The 24,319-nt window shown below is 40.2% G+C and overlaps 1 long non-coding RNA gene across 2 annotated transcripts in view; it reads right to left on the bottom strand.

Annotated features, from left to right (window-relative positions):
- Nucleotides 1-17,241, bottom strand: part of LOC137502390 (uncharacterized) — a 99,796-nt gene extending 82,555 nt beyond the window's left edge. Inside the window, exons 1-2 of one of the 2 annotated variants that reach the window (XR_011018760.1) lie at nucleotides 17,097-17,241; nucleotides 8,540-8,667 (exon numbers count right to left, since the gene is read on the bottom strand). This is a non-coding gene — a long non-coding RNA (uncharacterized lncRNA). Of the gene's footprint in view, nucleotides 1-8,539; nucleotides 8,668-16,649; nucleotides 16,753-17,096 lie in introns of those variants that run through there. The other variant, XR_011018761.1, reaches the window with a different exon arrangement.
- Nucleotides 17,242-24,319: the final 7,078 nt, after the last annotated feature.

Genomic DNA, 24,319 nt, shown 5'->3' with positions numbered 1-24,319 from the left:
CACCAAAAATGAGTACCAGGTTAATTCCTGGGAGCAAAGGCGGCCGGGCGTAGAGCTAACCACTCTACCCCATCACGTGCCGAGGTTAGCAATGGTGGAAGCCTTTACCTTCCACTCCTTCAAGGGCCTTCATGGCCTGTACAGAGGTGATATCCCTTTCATTCCCCTTGTTTTGTATTTAGCCAATCCCGAATTTTAAAAATTAATTTCTAACCAATCAGGTGTATCTTCTCCAAAGGGGATATGTTGCTGTACCCTAGCCAATAAAGTGATTGTGGGCGGGTGTTTTCTTTCCTGAAACGCCTCGAACTTTCCGCGAGAGTATATAAACTGCTGATTTTAGGGTCTCTGCGCCACTTCAGTTCCATCTTTCAGTGTGTAAAGTACATAGCAGGGGGCGGGAAGCGCCTCTTTCTTCGGGCAGCAGTTCTACAACCAGGTAATGGCCGTATAATAACTTCTTTTCTTGCTTGCTCAGCAGTTTAACTCTCGGGGCGGGTCCGAAGCATTTCTACCATGTAACCTTCCCTAAAATGTAAAGAATCTTTGTATCTATTCTCTTTCAAGCTACATATTGGGATAGAGAGTGCTTAACCCTCTCGAGCTCCCACTCACATTGTTTTGAGGTGAACTTATTTCTCACAACCGATTCTTCCGTAACAGTAATGTAAATTTGTTTCTTTCTTAAGTCACCTCTTTAGTATGGGATTAGCCCTTGCATTAGCGGCCTAGTGCCAGATTAGGTTTTTAAACAAGTGTATTAGGAGTGCAGATCGCCTCCTCTCAAATTGTTATTTTGGAGGTCATGTAATTAACCTTTTTCTCACTTAATAGACCTCAGTAGGTTGGGTATTTTACCCCCGTGTCTATGTCCTTAGAGGACAACTTGTAGGTGGAGTTTGGTGTGGCCTTTGATAGGCTTAAAGTTGAGAGCGAGTGGCTCTTTCTTGAGAATTGAGTATGTATGCCTCGAGGAGGCTTTTCTGTGTAATTTAGAGCAAGTGCTCCTGGGCATGAATGGGGTTTTCTGCCCCTCTGTTAAATCTTGTTTTGGGGTAAAGTTGGGCTAGTTGCCCAAGAATTGTGAATTCAGGGCTCGAAGCCCAAATCCTGTAAATACTGTAATGGTACTTTGGTTGCCTTGCTACTCTGTACCTGCCATTCTTGTTATTTCTGAATTTTGAAAAGAGAATATAACCTTGTTAAATTTTACATTAACTTTAATTTCGTAGTTTGAGACCCATTCACACCCGCACCTTCTTTCTCCTCTACCTACCACAAAAACACGGTAACAATTATTATTATTATTATTATTATTATTATTATTATTATTATTATTATTATTATTATTATTATTATTATTATTATTCTGAATGGCTAAATTAAGAGTACAAGGACCATTCCTTAAAAACTTTGTTTCATTCTTACTCTAATAGCAAGACTCTTCCTTAATGGGGCTGACTGATCAAAAATCACCATCAAGGGGGTGAACTAAAAGTGAACCAACACTCAAATCAGGTAGCATTTTTGTATATCATGTAATAAGGCAATAAACTGATCATTTTATGTAAGAATGCATAGTATTTTGTACTGCATAAAGAACAGAGGAATCTTCCAGATAACTTCAGACCATGCTGCCAATAGTGCCAAACAGGGACACTGCGCTAATGCAATTGTTATCCATGAGCACATTATGAAATTTCCTGTTAAAGGAGTAGATACATACATACATACTCATTATAGACTGTTATTTCTTTTGGTGTTCAGTCTGCAAGCCTCTGTGAATGTACAAATCGCCACAACAATCCCCTATTTCCAACTAGTTCTATATCTCTTATCTTTAAGTCATTAGAAACTGAGTCTAATCATCATCACCTTGGTATCCCTGTATTCCTCTTACCCTCCATGACCGACTCCATCATTCTCCTAGGTAACCTATCCTGCTCCATTCGCCTCACATGACCCCTAAACGATTTGCTCATGACTACAACTCCACATCCATTGAGTTCAATCCTAACTTAGCCTATATTTCTTAATAACAAGTACACTCCTGCCATTGTTCCCACCTGTTTTACCACCTATCATTGTTGCTACTTTCATGTCTGTTACTTCTAAGTTGGGAATATGTTATATTGCGCCCACCGAGCCTTCACTCCCATATAGCAATGTTGGTCTGAATAAACACCTATGTAAAGATGGTTTTGTCCAGGAACTGACTTCATTCTTCCAGAATACTGTTGATTAAAACTGTGAGCAGACTGAATTAGCTTGATTCAAGTTCACTTACTATACTACCAGCCTGGGAGTGCACACATCCTAAATATTTCAAATTATCTACCTGTTCCAACTTTGTATCCTGAATCTAACATTCATTTATCTTGGATGACTTATCTACTGACATCAATTTAGTCTTAGCAAGGCTAATATTCATACCATACTCATTGCACCTATTTTCAAGTTCCAAGAGAGTAGAATGCAGGCTTTAGGCAACACCTGCCATTAAGATCAATTTGTCAGCATATGCCAGGTGGCTTACTAAATTTTCACCTTACTGAATCCCTTCCTGCCACTTTATGCCTTATAGCAGATGATCTATGTAAACTACAAACAACAAACATTTTTCAAAATTCTGGCAAATACTGGAAATCCAATCCTGAATGTCCCGTTATGGAATGATACCACACTGCTTTCCATCCTACTTCCTCTGAACGACTGACCTTACCTCCCTTCCAAGATCCCAGTGAACACCTTGCCTGGTATACTGATTATTAAGATACCTTGATAATTGTTGCAATCCTTCTTTTTGCTTGCTTATAGGAAGGTGAAAATACAGCTTTCATCCAATCTGAAGGTACCTGACTAACACTCCATGATAATCTTATTTTATGAATGCATTTCAACACTTCCTTCCCACTATACTTCACCATGTCTGGTCTAATTTCATTTATTCCTGCTGCTTTATGACAATGGAGTTCATCTACCATCGTTTCCAATTCCTTAAGAATAATTACACCAACATCATTGCCTTCCTGACACGAGAGTTGAGAAACAATAGGGATTGCAAATAATATATGACACAGCGACGTTGCAGAAAAAAGACTGTGTTCTATGACTGAGATAATTATTCGTGAGAATTAATTTCATGAGTATGATGCTGTACTGCCGGAATGGGCTAAAGATGGTATTGTTGAAGAGAGACATTATGAAGGGGCTAGAGGTAAATGTTACATTCTACCTAATTAGGGTGTATTTAAGGACAGTGCAATGATGTGAATTAGGCCCATATTTGACGTATCCAGTAAAAGGAAGAGGGAGTTGTTACTGAATGACTGTATGACAAAGGTCCAAACTTAATTGGACTGATCCCCTCTGTTCTGTTCAGGTTTAGAGAGAATCCAGTGGGTGATAGAATATTACACGTTGGCACTTGAATGTTACTGCTGCACATGCATGAAAGATTTTCAGTTAAACAAGGACGAAGGAGAAGCCAGATCATGCTGTCAAGATGTGCGAGATGAAAAATGGCACAAAGCTAAGAAGGTGGATGCTGATCCTGGAACAGAATAAAAGGTGCTGTGGTACTTGAGGCGACAGGTGTAGACCTTGCTGGACTCTCGATACTGAAAGTAAAGAGGAAGAGGTGGAATATTCTCTACACATTTGCTGTGTATAGAGCAGTGCACTTGGAACTGGGCATCAATTTCATAATGAATGGATTTTTACTGAGTTTTCGTTGGTTCATCACTCAATGACAAAGACCAAAAGTGTTTACAAAAACAATGGAACATATTTCACTGGTACAGATAATTTGTTTTGAAGTGTCAACTAAAACCACACAGAAAGACAATCCAATCCACAATGCAGCACGCTGGTGGGTTGGTTGGTGGCAAAATCTGATTCAGATAGTAAAGAGAAATTTGAGATGTGTCCTTGGGACAGCTACACTGTTGCGAAGAGATGATGACAATACTGTGTGGGTGTGAAGCCGTCGTTAAAACCGTCCTCTTACCTACTTGCCTGAGAAGCCTGATGATCTCAAGCAACTTTCACCTTCAAGTATTTTGCAAGACAATGTCTGCTTGGCAATACTAGATTTAGATCAACTGGATTCTGTGAACTTTTCAAGGAGATTTTGATTTCTACTACAGCTGCAACAAGATTTTGAGGAAAGTACTAAGTCAGTTGATCCAGATGCAGAATAAGATGTCTATAAACACTGGAGAAAGGGATGTGGTGCTGGTTGCAGCTGATGGGAAGAACTGGATCGACTGGCCATTAACACGGGTGCTGGGATGTATCGTGGGAAAGAGTTTGAAGATTTGTGTGTTTGAAAACATTGTCAGGTGAGGTGACTAATCCACATCAGTGACTTCTGAAACTGTGAAGGAGAATGCTGGGAGTGTATCGTAGGAAAGAGTTTGAAGATTTGTCAGGTATAAAACATTGTCAGGTGAGGTGACTAGTCCACATCAGTAACTTCCGAAACTGTGAAGGAGAATGCTGACGACTGTCCGAGTAGCTTTCACTCTCATGAACAGTGGGACTCATCACTCCTCAAAGTGGTATTATGACAGTACATCTACTGCTACATGTGAATATAAAAACTGATTAAATCTAAGTGATTTACAAGAAATGTGAAGTTCCTCTCAGGTAGAAAGAAGTTTCTCACAGGCCATGTGCATTACGAATTAAGACTGTAAGGCATTCTGAAAAGATATCTCCCTCATTAATCCTCCTATCAAAATAGTGTACATGAGCAGGAAGTTTTACAAATAGGTTTCCAGTAAGGTTGGTAGAAATCAAATACGGTTTGCTACATACATTTTTGGGAATGTAAAATCACTGTTTCAGTCTTCACATAAATCCCCATTCAATTCACACATGTTGAAATGATATTGAACCTAAAAACTATCCATGGATAAGAAGACTCTAAATGTGTGTTGAAATGAATCCGGTAGTTTTTCAGTAACAAGAACTCAAACAACAGCAAAAAAAAGGCAAGACCCCTAAGCTAAAAAATATTTAGGGATCATTATTACACCTGAAATGGATAATTAAAAGAGAATGCTGCCAAAATAATCAATATATAGATGCACAGTTGTTACAAATTTTTCACATAGATTACTGTCATTACTATTAAAGACATTACTAATATACATGGCTTATCAGTCCATGCACTAGAATGATGCAGCTTTCCATGTCAATTTATCCAGTCCTACCAGCCTCTTCTTCTCTAAGTAGTGCAGTGTTTTCCCTAGAAATTTTGTCAGCCAGGTATCAGGAATGAGCGGCTACGTGGGGAATACTGTGCACTAAAATGGATATGAAAATTTTTGAATTTATTCCTCTCATGGCATTCATATTAACAGACGGATAACAGTAACTGCAATATATAACTAATTTTGTATTTTGAAACAGAGCAAGACAACAGAGGATTTTGAACTTCTTGTGTTCTACTTCTCATTCATAATCATTCAATACCGGGCATTACTATTCAATTGCTGTGGAGTGCCATACGGGTTTGTGACATCATTCAAAACCACTAAACATTGAAACTCCGAAGTAATTATACTGAAAATGACGATTGATCATTCAACTAAACAGCTTTTCAGTCTGTAATTAGTGCATATCTAGGTTCGGTTAGCTGGGTGGTCCATAAACATAGCAGGGCACTTCACCCATCAGGAGGTCTTAGGGATAGCTCTGTAGTTGAACTAATATTTATTATCATTCTTTTATCACATGAACATAAACCTCTAGACTTCCTCCCAAACTAAATTAATGAAATCCTGCAGGAATTTGTTTCTCAAAAGACAACAATCAGAAGGTTGTTATAACATTCTTTCAGTTGTGCTAGATTTCATAGAACATTAACAAGCTGGCCCCGTGGTTTAGGGGCAACATGTCCGCCTCTCAACTGGCGACCCTGGATTCAATTCCCAGCTGGGTTAGAGGTTTTTAATTGTAAATGATTAATATCCCTGGCTTGGTGACTGGGTGCTTGCATCATTCTTAACATTCCTTTTCTCACATTGAACAATCTACACTTCCTCCATTCCAATTACGTGCAGGTTCATATCACATGTTGCAAGAAGGGGCAAAAGATCTCTATAGGTCAATGGCCTGAACAAATAGCATTAAAAAATATAATAAATAACGTTGTTGCAGGACCTACAGCCACACAATCAGGTTAGGTGATACCAGTGTTGTAATATCATGGATGAAAAAGAGGTGGTCAACTATTTTGCCATTAATTGGTTTTCCAGTGCAGTTTAAGGTAAATTTTCACTTCAATGGAGTACCTAAAATTCTCACTATCCACATGAGCCCTGTAAATTCCTTACCCTAATAGGGAATAATTATTCTTCTCCCCTAGATATATCCCTCTGTGCAATCTCAAAAGCAACACTTTAGGAAGTCTTAAAAGTATTGTGACAGTGGAAAATCCAGTTATCAAAGTTGACCATCCGTCGCCATAAGACCTATCTGTGTCGGTGCGACGTAAAGCCCCTAGCAAAAAAAAAAAAAAAAAAAAAAAAAAAAAAAAAAAAAAAAAAGTTGACCATCAATGTTATAAAATCTTTTCAATCAGGAGAAAAGAGGAGTAAAAATCAATATTGAGCAATGTCCCCATATAAACGTTATTTTAAATCTGTTGGTGCCAAAGAGGGTAATATACAGTAGAATTATCAATACTGCATTAATGGACTCAATCCCCTCATGACTTTAGGCAAAAAAAGCAACCAGTCACAATCAGAATTTTTATCATGAACAGTAACCTAAATGTCACTGTAGTAGTTTTACCTAATGAGAAGAAAGTCTGTAGCACTGATAGGAGCGAGAATCAGCACTATGTTTCAGGTACTCATTTCTCAAACTCATTGGAAATCTCACTGGGGCCTTGTAGGTAAGATAAAGAGGATCATTCTTTCCAGAATAGGACCCGTTCAGTTAATTTACGCTGAAAATAATCAGTGTTGCATAACCAATTGTTAAACTATCCATGGGGAAAAATAATGAATACAAGGTTCCAATGCCAACAACTATCCAATATTTCCAATAACAATGAATGACATCCAGCATATAATACACCATGGGTGACGGTTTGGACTGTGCCGTCTATATATAATCAGTTTCTAATTTTGTACAATTATTTCACTAGTACATGTTTTGAGAGACCTAACTCACTTCATCAGCAATTTCTACACCATAAATCAATATTCCCCATACCTTAAGGTCTACCATAATTCATCTAAAAAGACATCATCAATATATACTATTATTTATAACACATACACACATAATGACCACTTCTTGATAATGTTTGTCGTAATGGAACACTTTAGAATTTTTTTTTGCTATTGGCTTCACATTGCACAGACACAGATACATCTTATGGTGACAATGGGATAGGAAAGGGCTAGGAGTTGGAAGGAAGCAGCCATGGCCTTAATTAAGGTACAACCCCAGCATTCTCCCGGTATGAAAATGGAAAACCACAGAAAACCATCTTCAGGAATGCCGACAGTGGGATTCGAACGCACTATCTCCTAGATGCGAGCTCACAGCCGTGCGCCCCTAACCGCAGGGCCAATTCGCCTGGTTTAAAACATTTATAGAAAGTTCAACTGGTTATTCTTATGTTATGTAACACCTTAAAATATGTATTAAAATGTCAGATCGTTTACTTAAAAAAATTGATCAGTGATTAAATGCTTCTTCCTAATGTTTTTTTCTGTGGCCCTCTTAAGCGTAGGCCTATTCAAAAGTTAACTATTATACTACCAAAGTTTATATTTGTGCCTTGTTATTCTTAGAACACTTCCTAGAATGAACTTGTTTACAACTGAATTATTTCACTTCCTAAGATCTAAATGTGTAATTCATTATATCATGTCAGATGGAATCTTTCTATGTTGGTGTTGGGCTGGAATTACGACAGAGCGGATCAAACCTCCCATCATGGTCTTGAATTCGTGGCTATTATTGGCTCTTCTCATTGTAAATTATCAAAGCATATGAAGACTACCCACTCACCAGCCCTACACATATTGATTCTATGTCATGCAAACTAGCCTTAAAGGTTTCAAAACTCTAAGATGACAGAAATTGTTCCCGCAAGAGGCTAATGTATTTCAGCATCTTTAATACAATCAGGGTGGTAAAGGATTTAATATGCCAAGTTGAAACCAGCAGGCAAGCTATCCACAGCCTGAGCTACTCAGACTGCCATTTTTCCTGATATAAGCTACAAAGCAAAGAAAGATAAAGAGAAACCCACTTCTTCTTCAGCTTTCAGACATGCTATGCCAAATAAAAGGTGCATACCTGTAAATTCTGCATTTATTTAATCATAAAAAGTATACTTAGTCAATCTGAGATTAGTAAACAAATATATATGTGCCTTAAGAAAAGACAGCAAGATACTCATATATCTCCTGAACATCAGATAAAAGTAGAGTTATCTAACCAGTCGAACTCAGACGACTGCTAAGGGTTTAATTGTAATCACTATAAAGTTACCTGGAATTATACTTACGCATGAAGTATTTGAAGTTTCCTCTAAGCAAATTGTTTCCTCTTTTATCTTTACTTCCAAGTCCATTTTAAATAGTGTGCGAACGTTTAGACGGTTTTGGGATGTAGATTACCTCCACAGACCTTGCACTGAAACATGAGCAACAAACACTATTATTGCTGTTTTGTAGTCAAGTCTGTAGCTTTAGGTGACTGTTGATATTATGCCCATAGCCACAAGACCTCCAGTTTTACCTGGGAAATGAACCTCAAGGATAAACATTTTCAATGAAAGAACAACCCACACCCACACAATGGGATTCATTTGCACTCCCCTTATGTAGAGAGTGTGACTATGCAACTTGCATATCGCCCACTACACTGGGAGTCTAATGACTGGTTTGATGAACCTACTTTTCTTTTTATGACTTGTTTACAACACACTGACAAAGATAGGACTTAAGGCATTATGGCTAGGAGTGGGAAGCAAGTGGCTGTGGCCTTGAGTAAGGTAGAGTCCCAGCATTTCTTTGGTGTGAAAATGGGAAAACACAGAAAACTGCCTATAGGGCTGCAACTTCCTTCACACTCCAAGCCCTTTTCTATCCCATCATTATCGTAATTCCTATCTGTGTCAGTGCAATGTAAAGACAATAGTAACAAAAAAAATATTCTACAACTAAACATCTAAACTATTCATTTCTTGCTCAACTTGCAAGGCAAATGATACACTTTTAGCCACTGTGAAGACACAATCCCCGCGCCCTGCCCCCCCGCTAACTCTATTTTGTACTGCTCAATATAAACCTCACTCTACACTAGAGTCCAGCGGTGATTCAGATACAATATAAAATTTGAAAGTCACCATTAGGAATGTTCTGATATAGTACATTCAGTTTTGTTTTCAATCCACAAACCCTCGGATAGTAAGTGGAGAGCCCAGTCTTATTCATAACACTTACAAATTATGTAAAGCATCCTGGACGTTAAAGACAATTGGGGGTAATCCCTGTGCATTATGTATTGTAATAAGCCAGTTTCTTATACAGATATAGCCTTAGTTCGTCTCTTGAAGTACCTACAGTAATCACCTGGGCTAGCAGCCCCTTTAAGAGCTACCAAATAATATGTTGAATTCAGTAGTAGTTTAGCCAGATTCCTTAATGATCAAACAAATTACTTGACAGAGGATAGCCAGGTACTCATTGGCAATTTTATCCAAAAGGTTGCAACCATTATTGATTATGCTACAATATATACTGTATGTCCATTACAACAAACAGTTTCTTAACTGGCTATAAACTACTGGCTATGAACGCCTTCAATATTATTTTAATGAGCATATACGAATCAGAATGCTTCCAGAACTGACTGTGCGAACGTTGGAATTAGTAAATGGTATTTGTGAACTGTATCAATGCCATCTACGAACTGTTACAAAACATTAAACAATGGATGATGGAAGAGCTCACTATTCCAATGAGAAGTACTGCATTTAGTTACACCATTTACTGGTCGAATCAAATATGCAGGTATACAACATACAGTCCCTGGTATTGAACGTGCACTGCTGGCATTGGCTCTTGAAATGGTTCTGAATGTAGTTAGAACAGCATAAATTCAGAACTCACAGTTCAGAAGCAGTTCTGAATTTCTGTTGGAACAGCATGTACACTGGCACCAAAAAAGTAGTGGCACAGACACTTTTGCCGTATAACAGAACTGTATAAATACTAGGAACATTGTATGTATACCACTAACACTGTCTGAATCCATGGCGTGCTGGCCTTTGGTCACAGGGGTCCCTGGTTTGATTCCCGGCAGGGTCGGGAATTTTTACCTTAATTGCTTAATTTCGCTGGCACGGGAGCTGGGTGTATGTGCCGTCTTCATCATCATTTCATCCTCATCACGACGCGCAGGTCGCCTACGGGAGTCATATCAAAAGACCTGCATCTGGCGAACCGAACTTGTCCTCAGTCACTCCCGGCACTAAAAGCCGTGCGCCATTTCATTTCACCATTAACCCTTATTCAATAAAGGAAATAATTTGTATAAACTCTTTTCTAAAAACAACATAAACACATCGCACCCTCAGAACAAGACTGTCGTTAACTCCCAAAAGTTGAATTTTGAGTTACAAACACATTAAAAACTGATATTTTGTCCTCTATCGAACAGTAATACTGTTGTAACTGTAAGTCATACCATACCATTCAAAACACTCAAACAACAGTTTTTAGGTTTTGTGAATTTGTAGAGGTTTATACTGATAAACTGTCGTAACTCTATTACGACAGTCTTCCTGTAGAACATTTTGCAGAGGTACATACTGACAAATTGTCGTAAGTCGTTGTGCGTGGGGCACATTATTATTGTCTGTATAGTGTTGACAGTGTTATGCTTTCTACAGAAAGACAGTATTGTACCAAGGCACTGGCAAGTTGCGATTGTGTTGCGAGTAAAATTCCACAAAGTGATATAGATGCAATTATGTCCTGTCGAGAATTCAAATGTGTATTCCCAAGTCGAGGATCGTTACTCTGTCACATTTCTTCTGGCAAATGTTGTATTAGTGTGATTGAAAGAGCAGAAGAAGTGAATGCTTCTAACTCGCATATCATGCATGTTGACACCGATAATTTGCCATCTCAAAGAACATACATAGACCTACTGCCGTGTCCACTAGAGGCCAAGAGAAATGCTGATTTAGAAAAAGCACTTGGAGGTAACGATATTAAAGTATGCGAATTTGATCTGCAGTCTGTCCTTCAGGCACCTTGTAATGACCTATCGGTGTTTTATTATAAACGACGGCTAAATATGTACAATTTCACAATTTTTGATAATGCAACCAAAAAAGGTTATTGCTACCTTTGGAATGAAGCATCTGGTAAGAAAGGAGCAATAGCAATTGCATCCTGTGTCTATGAATATCTCAAATCTATTGAGTGTAAAGACGTTATGTTTTAAAGTGGTAATTACCCTTCACAGAACCAGAATAAGTTCCTGGCAACAATGTAATCTGTATGCAGTGGATACCATTCCAATCCTACAATCCATAGCCCACAAATATTTAATTGTAGGGACAGAATTAATTCCATGACTTGAAGAAATTAACTGACGAAATGGGTAGCAACTACACAGTGAATAATAAAGGAGAATCGCTTAAATGGAATGAAATTAGAGTGTTGAAAGTCGAAAAGGGCCAGAAGTATACTCTATGCTAAAAGACAACTTTGAGTGTGAAGAGTGCAATTATATTAATATTAGGGGCCGTCAAAAGGGAAGAAGGTCAATTCGAACACAATCCAATTACTTCTGCCTACAAACGACAACCGTGTATCTCGGCTGAAAAGAAGAAAGACCTAATGTCATTGTGTGATGGAAATATAATACCGTACCAAGAGTGTATCATGCTTTTTAACAATCATTGCCATTTTCACAAAGTAAATTTTATAATACTATTTATCCTTTTTATTTTAAGCATTTATAGCCCATTTAATATTAGGAAGTATGAATTGTAATATTATTCACTTTAATAACACTTTATTTAAATCCTCACGATGTCTCAACTCACTTGTGTGCATTTCCTATTGTATTGTATGACTGATGTAACTTTTCCATTTCAACAATATACCAACACACAAACTGTCATAACACTATAGTTTGTTGTTTATTTTATGCCTATTTTTATACATTGAAGGTAAAAAGTTACATTTCCGGGTGCCAGATTGATATACAAGTGTGAGTAAAGAAATTCTAGCGACTATCTTAAAACCCTGAATTTTGAAGTGCATTCAAAATCTTTTATTGCAATTTACTCAAAACAGTGATTTGGTAGTTACGACAGTCTTGTTCTGAGGGTGCGACATGTAATCCATAAAATTAGGGTTTCCTCCTGCTCAAAAAAGTATTGGCACGCTGTATGTCATCCGTTATTGAGCTTTACAGACAGCGTCGCGTCTACTAGATTTGTGAAATCGGAGTTGACGAACAGTTCAGTCGCTTGATGGACAAGACTTAGAATCCGAGGGCGAAGGAGCATTCCATGGCGTTCCAAACCAAGACTGTTTTATTGCATTCGCAGGTCAAACGTTAATGTGAAATTGGTAAAGAACTTTCTGTTACTTATTCAACAGTGCGGGCAATCATCAAGAAGTTCCAAGAGATTGGTACAACAGACAATAAACACAGATCTTGATGTCCAAGTGTTCTTATATGTAGGGAGCATCGAAGCATAGTTCGTCTCGCAAAAAAAAAAAAAAAAAAAAAAAAAAAAAGCGGCCTTTAAAATGCAGGGTCAATTGTATCGGATATCCAGTCAACGTCCAACAAACAGGTCCGTCCCCAAACTATTAGGAATGTTTTGAACGCAGCTGATATTCATGGGAGATCTCCCAGAAATAAACCATTTATTTTGGAAGTTAACCAAAGGAAACACATCCAGTTCGCCGAAGATGATGTCAATCGATTTTCAGAATTCTGTGATATTTCCTGACGAATCCTAGTTTAACTTGTTTGGATCTGATGGAAATGTAAAAGTGTAGTGCAAACCAAATAGAGAGCTCCAATCACAACATCCCCTTCCTACAGTAAAACATGGGGGAAGAAGCATAGTGGTTTGGGGATGCATGGGAACTTGTGGTGTTGGTGACTTGGCAATTATTGAATGTGTCATGGATCATCGTATATATACCGATGTGTTGCGAGGCCACTTATGTAGCAGTGCCGAAAATGTGGGTCTTGATGGCATCTTTCACTTTCATTACGACGACCCGAAACGTAACGCTCTATGAAAGCAGGAATGGTATATTATAAAGCACCAAGAAGAGTTTTCACTCCACACAGAGCTCTGACTTAAACCAATAGAGCATCACTGAAATCACTTGGAGACAAAACTTTGAAAGTGACATTCTACAGGGAAGTACAAATTTCAGACCGTGTTGTTAAGCGGCCCTTACACGATCAATAATATTGACAATACAGTATGATATTGACTATAATATTGATCGTGTAAGGTGAAAAAAAGAGTATTGACGGTAGGTATTGAAGCGATATTGATGAAATCCAGACTGTCTGATCTCAGGGCGTCAATATTTAAAAGTGGGAGGGATATTGTCAATATTATTGATCGTCTAGGGGAGGACGTTAATATTATTGTCAATACTCATTTGTCGCCGCGCTTTCATAGGGAACGGAAGTGATCTTTTTGCGGAGTATTATAGATTATACGAGTGACCTTGAGACGATGTCTGAAGACTTTGAAGCGGCAGACTCGGTGAACCCTGACAGCAACATACCGACTATCGCAAAACTTGGGGAGAAAAACTGCTCACTTTGGATGCCAAGCAGGGACAACTTGCTGAGAAAGCAGTAAATGACGTGCTTTTTGAAGCAAGCTTGGGCACTCTCCATCGCAACTCCGTAGAAATAAATGAAGTACCGTATGTCATTGTTTAAGCCCTCAGATTACCACACATCCGAGAACAAGAAGTGACAGCAGTTCATCCTTCTCCACATTTAATTATTCTTCTCCTACTCACAGTGATACCCCACTAATCAACAACAAACATCAGGATTTATCAGTGGTGACATTTTTCAACCTGCCGCCTCTTTGGTGCAGTGGTTAGTGTGATTAGCTGCCACCCCCGGAGGCCCGGGTTCGATTCCCAGCTCTGCCAAATAATTTGAAAAGTGGTACGAGGGCTGGAATGGAGTCCACTCAGCTTCGGGAGGTCAACTGAGTAGAGGTGGGTTCGATTCCCGCCTCAGCCATCCTGGAAGTGGTTTTCCGTGGTTCCCACTTCTTCTCCAAGCAAATGCCGGGATGGTACCTAACTTTAGGCCACGGCCGCTTCCTTCCCTCTTCCTTGTCTATCCCTTCTGATCTTCCCCTCCCCCCGCAAGGCCCCTGTTCAGCATAGCAGGTGAGGCCGCCTGGGCGAGGTACTGGTCACCCTCCCCAGTTGTATCCCCCGACCCAGAGTCTGAGGCTCCAGGACATTGCCCTTGAGGCGGTAGAGGTGGGATCGCTCACTGAGTCCGAGGGAAAACCGACCCTGGAGGGTAAACAGATTACGAACGAACGAACGAACGGACTTTTTTCAACACCTTCGCAGATTGAGGATTTTAAATTTTGATTGCCTTATTTCTTTTTCCTTTCTGTTTAATCACTACCTAACTAATATTATATTTTGTTTTAAATTATTCAATATGCGTTTACCTACTTCTGCTGCCATGCTAACTAGGCCTAATTTCATACAGGTGTGAAGAGGTTGTGTGCGATGGCAGACTGATACACAGTACTTAGGTAAGTTGGAAGGTGTCCGGAAAATATATTCAAGACACCTTAATATAGTATCGTAAGACATGAACAAGAATTTCACACATGTCAATTATAGCCTCGATAGATGCAGGCGACATGACGACAGAGAACTTTAAATCTTCAAAATTTCTTCCTGTAGCTAAGTACCTGATGGTTAAGGCTAATCTTTCATTAACAGGGATGAAATCCCTCATGTTTGTGTTCTGCCTTTTTCGAAGCTGCCTCTATGGATCAGTGGCAGAGCGTCGGCCTCTGGATCCCAAGATAGCGGGTTCAAACCTGGCAGAGGTAGTCGGATTTTTGAAGGGCGGAAGAAAGTCCATTCGACACTTCCTGCCGTACGATGTCGGCATGTAAAAGATCTCTGGTGACACATTTGGTGTTTATCCGACAAAATTCATTAAATCTCAGACATAGACACCCAAGAGAGTTTTGTTTTACTCAGTCTGCCATCTAGTAAAACAGAACGTCGAAATTGACGAGCAGGCAGCCAGATGGTGTCAAATCGAAATGTCTGCACACGGTAGCTGAGGCCATATGATTATTATTATTAGTAGTAGTATTATTATTATTCTGCTTTCTTGAGAGTGGTTCTACCATTTGTAATAATTTTATGAACATCTTTTCTTTCATTCTGAAATAATCTGCCAATATGATTTCTGTCAGCAGCCTCAAATGAGAATATTCTTTACGTTTCTTCAACCACTCTGTCATCCACCGATTTCTTTTTTTTTCTATTGGCTTTACGTCGCACCGACACAGATACGTCTTATGGCGACGATGGGATAGGATAAGGCTAGGAGTGGGAAGGAAGCGGCCGTGGCCTTAATTAAGGTGCAGCCTCAGCATTTGCCTGGTGTGAAAATGGGAAACCACGGAAAACTATCTTAAGGGCTGCCGGCAGTGGGGTTCAAACCCGCTATCTCCCGAATACTGGATACTGGCCGCACTTAAGCGACTGCAGCTATCGAGCTCGGTCCACCGATTTCGCTGAAGTTGACGAATACCTTCCATAGCAATATTTATGGCTACACAACCTTTTTATCGATCGTCCATGTTTTCAAAACACACAAGGCCACAAAAATTCACTTGAAAAGACACTATTTCAATAGTCCGAATGGTGGAAACAAACGTACTGAGCACATTTATTGATACAATTATTGACAATAATATTGACCGTGTACGGTATGGCGATATTGACGGTAATATTGACAGGAGTAAGCGACTGTATTGACAATACTGATATTGTCAATGATATTGATGGTGTAAGGGCCGCTTTAGAGGAATGGTCAATGATCTCAGGAGAGATAACTCGCAATATTGTTCCCTCCATGCCAAGACGTCTACAAGCTGTCATCAGTGCCAACGGTATGCACACAGGCTACTAGACTTGAGGTACGTGAATTACAGAGACTTTAACTTCATTTGTGTATAGGTGTGCCAATACTTTTATGATGTGTAGAGCAACTGATTTTGTTTTGTAAACTATTAGTTTTGTTGTGAGAAACCAATTATACTCGAAGAACCTTATATTTACTACTGTACATTTCAATAAATATGTTGCTGTCTTAGCATCACCTTTATTTGTGAGGAATTTGTACTTTTTGGAGCCAGCGTATACTGCTGCGCTTGAGCAGGCTATTCAGAATCAATTCGGTACCACGTTGGAACAAATTTGCATGTATTATCACTAAGAATGGTAGCCGAGATATATTTAATGTAGACAGCCTACAGTCGGCTGTAAAACAGATTTATCTCCCGGTGATCTTTTATGTTTAAATACGAAATGAACAATAAAGCTTACCTTATTTCCTATCACGTAAAGTACGTATGTAATGTTCCTTACGGAGATGTACAAGACTTAGAATCCTTTGAACACAGCGTAAAGCGTAATAAACTGCAATTACCTGATGTAGAAAATCTCAAGAGAAACATCACAATCCACAGAATAAACCTACACAAGTAGCCACAATATGTCCCTGATGCACAGTACAAAACAAATTAATTCGAACATTACATAACGACAAGCCAATCACTTAGAAAGTAAACCGGAAATAGCGAATAGGTCCCCTCACAAATTTATAACCTGTGTGTCGTTCCTCGACGGTATACATACACAGCCGGTAAAATTCACTTATCTCCAGCTAACTACTGCACATGGATAGAAGTCAAAAGTCATCTGGGACAACGAAGACCAACCATTACACTCAGACCATATGACAGAATATAGGTACATGGTGTGCGTACGTACCGAGAGACGGGAGACGAATGGGAGTAAGTAGCGTACACCACCAATTACCACTATGCTCATAGGTTGCCTAGCATACAATTTGGCCGTTACGCTTCATTATTGATGTCAAACTTGTGTCTGCAGTTTCGATCAATCAGTTAATCAATCTTTCACTACTGATCTGCAGTTAGGGCAGTCGTCCAGGTGTCAGATTCCGTATCTCAGTCTGGCTTGAGCAACCGTGGAGTGAAGTCTCGTGGTGCAGTGCGTGCCGAGAACATGGTCGGTATTGAGCAGTACCGGGCCGCGATTGGGAAATGGCAGGTGAAGCAGAAGAAGTAGACCAAGAATGGACGGGTGTTAAGAAAAGAAGGAGTAAAAATGGGTGAAGCGGTGCTGGTAGTGACAGTGATAGCGGGGCTACTGGTTATTGGGGGGGGGGGGGGGAGGGGGTGGAATTAAACCCAGGCCCAAATACCAGCGGAAAATTTAGCATGGAGGACATGGCAGCACTCAAGGTGGTAGTGAGTGAGGTAATGCAGGAAAAATGTAAATGGGATAAGGTACAGGAAATAAAGGACATGATGGAGGAGCAGAGGAAGGAGATATGGAACATGAAGAAATGGCTAGAAACGAAGACGGAGGAATCGAACAGGAGAGTGGACAATAATGAGAAGGAAATAGAGTTTATTAAGAGGGAAAGTGAAACGTCTAGAAGAGGAGGTGTTGATGATGAAGAGAGAAGCGGAGGGGTACAGGCAGGAGAGAATGAAGAAAGCCATAATTATATATGGTGTGGAGGAAGGTGAGAGTGAAGGCAAGATTGTCCTGATATCCAAGGTGGTAGAGATCATACGGGATAGGATGAAGATACACTTCAGTGAAGCGAACATAGACGATGTGGAGAGAGTGGGAAAAACTAGAGGACGGAGGCCAATTAGGGTAAACGTTTTCTCAACCATAATGGCAGAAATTGTGATAAGAAATAGTAATAATTTACAGGGCCAGAAAGTAGGGGTGAAAAGAGACATGGGAAAGGAAGGAAGTGAAAATATGGAGATCTTGAACAGACACCTATGGAGAGCGAGAAATAAGGGGCTAAAGGCCCGAATAAGAGGTCAGAGGTTGGTGGTGACAAACGGACAATGGGTTAGGGAGCACTCAGTGGCGAAGCTAAAGGAGATGGACTGATGCGTTAGTTCCGAGGGAGGAGAGATGACAAGGCAAGATGGAAGGAAGAAAGAAGTAACAAAGAGGAGTGAGACGAGGAAGGAGAGGAGATCAACTCAGGTGAGAACGGACAATGCAGTGCGGATTCAGAGGATCAAAACAGTGAAGGGGTAAGTGAGGGTGAGCAGCAAGAAACGGTGAGAGCAGAGTGCAGTAGTTTAGTGAGCAAGAAAGGACATGAGAAGACTGATCGACAGGAAGGGAAAGCAATTATGAGCAAAGGAAGAATTAGGAGTTTAAAAGACCTCTGGGGTAAAGTATGTAAAGGGATGGAGGATACGGTGGGCATGGAACGGAACAGGTTGGTAAAAAAAGGAGGAATGGAGACAAGGGGTGAGGGGTCGGTAACTACAAGGGGTAAGATTAGAGGAGGAAACTTAGAAGGGAGGGAGGGAAAGTTATAACTATATTGGAAAATAGGATGTGTGAATATTGAGGGACTGATGAACAAATTAGGAAATAAGAAAGTTCGGGAAGTAATGGAAAGTTACGATGTTGTGGTACTCTTGGAGACCTGGCTAGAAACAGGGAGGGAAATCTCATGGAAGGGGTTTGTGATTAAATATAAATATAGAAGAAAGGAGAGGACAAAGGGACGCACACCAGGAGGGATGATAGTATTAATCAGGGAAGAAATCAGTGAACTGGTGGAGGATACAGAGACAGATATGAAAAAAACTATATGGTTGAGATTGAATATGGGAGGGGTAGAGAGAAGGGAGAAGAAAATAAATCTAGCGTTCGTATATTGCCATCCTAGTAGTTCACCATATGCAAATAAGTATCTTTTTGAAGATTTATTGGTGGATATTAGTATGATAAGAGAGAAGTTTGCAGGAGAAGAGGATATGTTGTTATTCGGAGACTGGAACGCTAGAATAGGGGAACAGGGCCCAGTATATAGTAGGGAGGATGGAAGGTGTATGTTGAAAAGTAGAAGTAGTGAGGATAAAATTATCTACAGCTATGGGGAGAAACTCCTGCAGATGTGCGCTGCGAGAAATTCGTATATTCTGAATGGATGGATGGAGGACGACAGGACGGGGAAATTGACGTATATTACTGAGAAGGGAGGTAGTGTGATAGATATGGTTTTAAGCTCGGAAGGAGTTTTGGAGGATATTGTAAGGATGGAAGTAGGCGACTGGATTGGAACACACCATTTCCCAGTGTGGCTTATGTTGAAAAGAGGGGAAGAAACGCATATAAGGAAGGAAGTTGAGATGAAGGATAAATTAGGGAGGGGATATAACAAGTACAAACGGACAAAGAAAGTGGGACGGGAATGGGATAGGGTATTAATAGAGGAATTACAATTTCTGAAATATGGTTGGGAAGGTGCGTTACAGGAGAATAATGTTGATAAAGCCTTGGAATTGATGCTACATCCAATAAAGATGATAGCACAGAAGGTAGAATGTAGAAGGAAGAAAAAGAAAGAGGGTGAAGAATGGTTTAACAGAGAGTGTGAAGGAATGCGGACGAGGGTGCTGAGTGCGTTCAAGGAGTATAGAAAGAAAGGTGGGGGGCAGAAAGAGAGTTTTTCTGTAAGTTGAGGAAGGAGTATAAAAATAATATTTGTGAGGTAAAAAAAGTTTCCCGATCTATTGTTTTCCTAGCCTTTTCTTAAATTATTGCAAAGACATTGGAAATTAAATGAACATCTCCCTTGGTTATTCCAATTCCTATCTCCGCTTGCTATAAACGAATATTTGCCCCAATTTGTCCTTCTGAATTCCAACTTTATCTTTCCTACTTTTAAAGGCACCACTCAAACTGATTCGACTACTAATGTCATTCCAAGCAGCCTCCGTGGCTCAGGCGGCAGCGCGTCGTACTCTCACCGCTGGATACCGCGGTTCAAATCCCGGTCACTCCATTTGTGCTGGACAAAGCGGAGGCAGGACAGGTTTTCCTCTGGGTACCTACTTCGGTTTTCCCTGTCATCATTTATTCCAGCAACACACTCCATTAACATTTCATTTCATCTATCAGTCATTAACCATTGCCCCAGAAGAGTGCGACAGGCTTCGGCAGGCGGCACATTTCCTATCCTCGCCGCTAGATGGGGCTTCATTCATTCCATTCCTGACCCGGTCAGATGACTGAAAACAGGCTATGGATTTTCAATGTCATTCCACGTCATCTCTCCATTGACACCTCGGAACATACCATATAATCGAGCAACTCGTCTCCTTTCTCCCGAGTCTTCCCAGCCCAAACTTTGCAACATTGTATATAATGATTGACATTATGATTTGGCCATTGTTGCACTCACGGCCCGTACTTGTAGACATGATACAGGCTTTTGGGCTTATGCCTTATTTTCTTGGCACGTCATAACCCCCAAAGTCTATATCATGTAGATATTATAATTGATGGTCTTTGAAAGACTTATTTCGTTGAAGAACCTTATCTTCCTCCCATCTGATACCAGACTTACAAACCATAGGTTGTGGTGTCACATAGTTGCGTATCAGAAGCCTGTGTGTTACATTTAGGTGACTGTGTCGGTGCGACGTAAAGCCCCTAGCAAAAAAAACACCATTTAGGTGACACTTCTCAATACGTGTCCATTGCTGAGCCCAGTGATGTGACGGCATCATAGATATCTCCATCTTTTACTTGACGAATGCAGTAGTAGTAGTAGTAGTAGGGAAATGCATGTTCTAAATCATTGGCGCCAGCATTATTTCTGCTGGGTCAGCACCCGAGGTCAGTGACCCAATGACTTCATGACCACGCGGCCGTGACGTCAAGAGCACGTGGACTTGTTTGTAAGCAAAAGCACGTGCTTTTGATGGCTGTCATTTTGATAGACCCTAACCACACTTTTTATGACAAGAGAACGTCGCTAACCTCAATTCTGCAAACTTGATAGGTCCTAACCTTACTTTTTGTGAACAAGTGAACGTAAATAACCTCACTGCTGCAATCTTAACTACGTGAGACGCGGGTTTAAACAGCTGTCAAGATGTGACCTGCCATCTTGACAGGTCCTAACCACGTGCACATGTTTGGTGCGGAATTTTCAACGTTCCTAACCTCACTGCTGCTATCCGAACCGATCTTGACTTCATTGCTGCTATCATAACAATGTGGGAGCGGAATTTGAACAGATGTCAAGGTGACAGCTGTCATCTTGACCGAACCTAACCTGACTTTTTGGAAAAAAGAACGTACCTAACCCCACCGTTGCCTTCTTAACCACGTGGTGCACGGTATTTAAACAACTGTCAAGATGACAGTTGCTATCATGACAAGTCCTAACCACGTGGCCTTGTTTAGTGCGGATTTTGAACAAGTGAACGTGGCTAACCTCACTGCTTCCATCTTGACAAGCCCTAACCTCACTGCTGCAGTCTTAACTACGTCGGACGCGGTATTTAAACAGCCGACAAGATGACAGCTGCCGTCTCGACAACTCGTAACCACGTGCACTTGTTTGGTGCGAATTTTGAACAAGTGCCCTTCGCGACATCCCCCTTCCCCGACACTACCTTAGAGGGCGACTAACCTCAGAGTATTATAGTTTTAAGGCTAGCTGCCCTTCTCGACATACACCCTTCCCGACTCCATCTTGGAGGGAGGCTAAGAGGTCAGGTCATTGCATTATGCCTCCATCCGACAGTAACGAGCAAGTCTAAACATGTATAACCATGACGATGTGATCTTGTGCTTAAGGCATTACGTCCCAAGGGGTCTGAGCACGTGCGATACTAAGGTTATTCTGCTTTTAACATGCAGCGATGACGTCGACATGGTTATGCATGTTTAGACTTGTTCTTTATCAAGGTAACCCTCTACTAAACTCAAGCCTTTATAGATAGTATGAGTGTGAATTTTTTTAAGTCTCTGAGGCACTGTGACAGAGAGTAAAGCGCTTTATTCCATCATGACAAGAACATTCATAGTTGATGTCCAAGGCTTCAAAATAAACGGCAACAAATTTGTGTTTAAAGAGAGGGCTGTGTTGGATTGCACTGTGTTGTGGGCGCCAAATTTAGGTCTGCAGTGGGAAGATAAAGGAATACCTTATCGCTTCCTATCTTCGATCATGAATGCCTATTTTTCAAGAGCAGATCTTGTTTTTTAAGGGTTATGAAAGAAGGAATGGTTGCGTGAGTATCTACCATCAACGTGTGAAATTATCGACATACATGAATCAGAATGTCCATCATTTAAAACTCTTTACAAGGAGCGTAGTGGAGTAACAATTAAACAGTCTTTACGGATTGCGTGCACGCTCTTTGATTGGTTGTGTTGCAGTGCATTTCGGGAGGTGAACAACATATGTAAATTGCAGTGTCGACATGACGTCAGTGTGAAAGAAACATTTGTAGAGTAAAAACATCATGTCATTTATATCCGATACTAAGTACAACGCAGTTGAAAAGGCAGTCGTAAAGTTTTATGCATGCAAAAGAAAACCAAACACTTTTACCGAAGAAGAGTTGAATGCATTACCAAAGGCATTTTTGGTTAATATAGATGCGAATGCTGTAAAGAAGATCTGGGATAATGTGCCTCATAAGTTGACTCAAGACCCTGTTTTGTCAGAGCTTCAAACGTGTAGTGTGCATCATGAACAAGTGAGTTTTGAGCCACACCCCGCACGCACAATATCCTGCTCACCGTGCATAATATAACATCATTGGCTAAAAACTGAGGCCCGGATCGCGACTGGGAAAGGCCACAAGCTACAAGCCCTGAGCTGGCGATGAGCCTCTCGGCAGAAAAATACCAAGAGACTAACTGTGAAACAAAATACCAAGAAATTCAACAAATAACAAGGAAACATTTATTGAATTAATAAAATGAGGAAATGGAGAAAGTAAATGAATTTGAAGATAGGGAAAGGTAATCCATATGAAATTTATAAATACGTAATTCAACTTTTACAGGGATGTAGCAACAGTGTCACTGTGACGGTATACCATCATTCAGAATCGAATTATATTACAATCAGTTGAACCGCTTTTAAGCGTGCGATTACAATCTGATTATCCCCACACAAGCACGACGCAATACACATTTCATTAAAAGGTGGTCTAATTTTCCAACTGTTATTAATTTCACCTACTCAATTTATCTCCACTCCCGTATATCACACTCCTCTTCTTTTATATCTCTTATTTGTACAACAATTCGTCACCTCCCCCCAAATAAAACTATACTCCTACGCATCAAAGAGCAGACTAAAGCAAATAATTATTCGTAGAACTTCCGTAGTAGATTTAAAAGGAGCACGAATACGAACTACAAGGAAAAGGAAAGGTAAGGGCCAATAGCTGACATAAATTGCCCTGAGTCCTCACTATCTCGGAGGTATTTCAAATTCATACCACTGACAATAGATTGGTTCATGAAGGAACTACAACATCCAGTACCTAACAACGCAATACACAAAAATATCTGGCACAGGTTGCAGACGAGGGAAGATCCTAAATGTTTTACACACATGCCTATCAGGCGCTAACGATGGGCCATCACGCCTGCTCGGATTTAGTTTCCCTGCTGAGAATTGCACCTAGGACATACATTGTGCTTGGCACCATTTAGACCACATTTATAACATTTTAAGGAAGACTTAGAGCAACTAGGCCTATACTTAGAGACGTGACCTAATTTCCCACATTTTCAACATTTCGCTACATCAGTCTTCTTATCAACGAGTAGGAGAGATGAAGTTCAACTTACGATCGGAACTTCCAGGAGAACGGGATGAAGAAGGAATCGCACCAAAGGAGACAGCTTTTGACGATTCATGATATGTGACGTCGGGAAACGACCCAGTCTAGTGATTCCTTCCATGTTCTCAACCTGTGATTGTTTTATGTAAAGTTTTAATCGGCGGCCAGATTCCGATAAAACTGATCAATTACTTCTGATTCGGAGGTCTTGATAAACAAACGGTTGAATAGCTTTAACATTCCAGTGGCAGAGTCGTCAATGGGTTTTCCTTCTAACTGAGTTCTTCTGAAAATTTCCTGTTTCAAGCAGTAGTCCATATC

This window comes from Anabrus simplex, chromosome 10 (assembly GCF_040414725.1).
Source record: "Anabrus simplex isolate iqAnaSimp1 chromosome 10, ASM4041472v1, whole genome shotgun sequence".
Classification (NCBI taxonomy): Eukaryota; Metazoa; Arthropoda; class Insecta; order Orthoptera; family Tettigoniidae; genus Anabrus; species Anabrus simplex.
The sequence above is the reverse complement of the archived record's forward strand: the minus strand, read 5'-3'. Positions and strand labels throughout refer to the sequence as shown.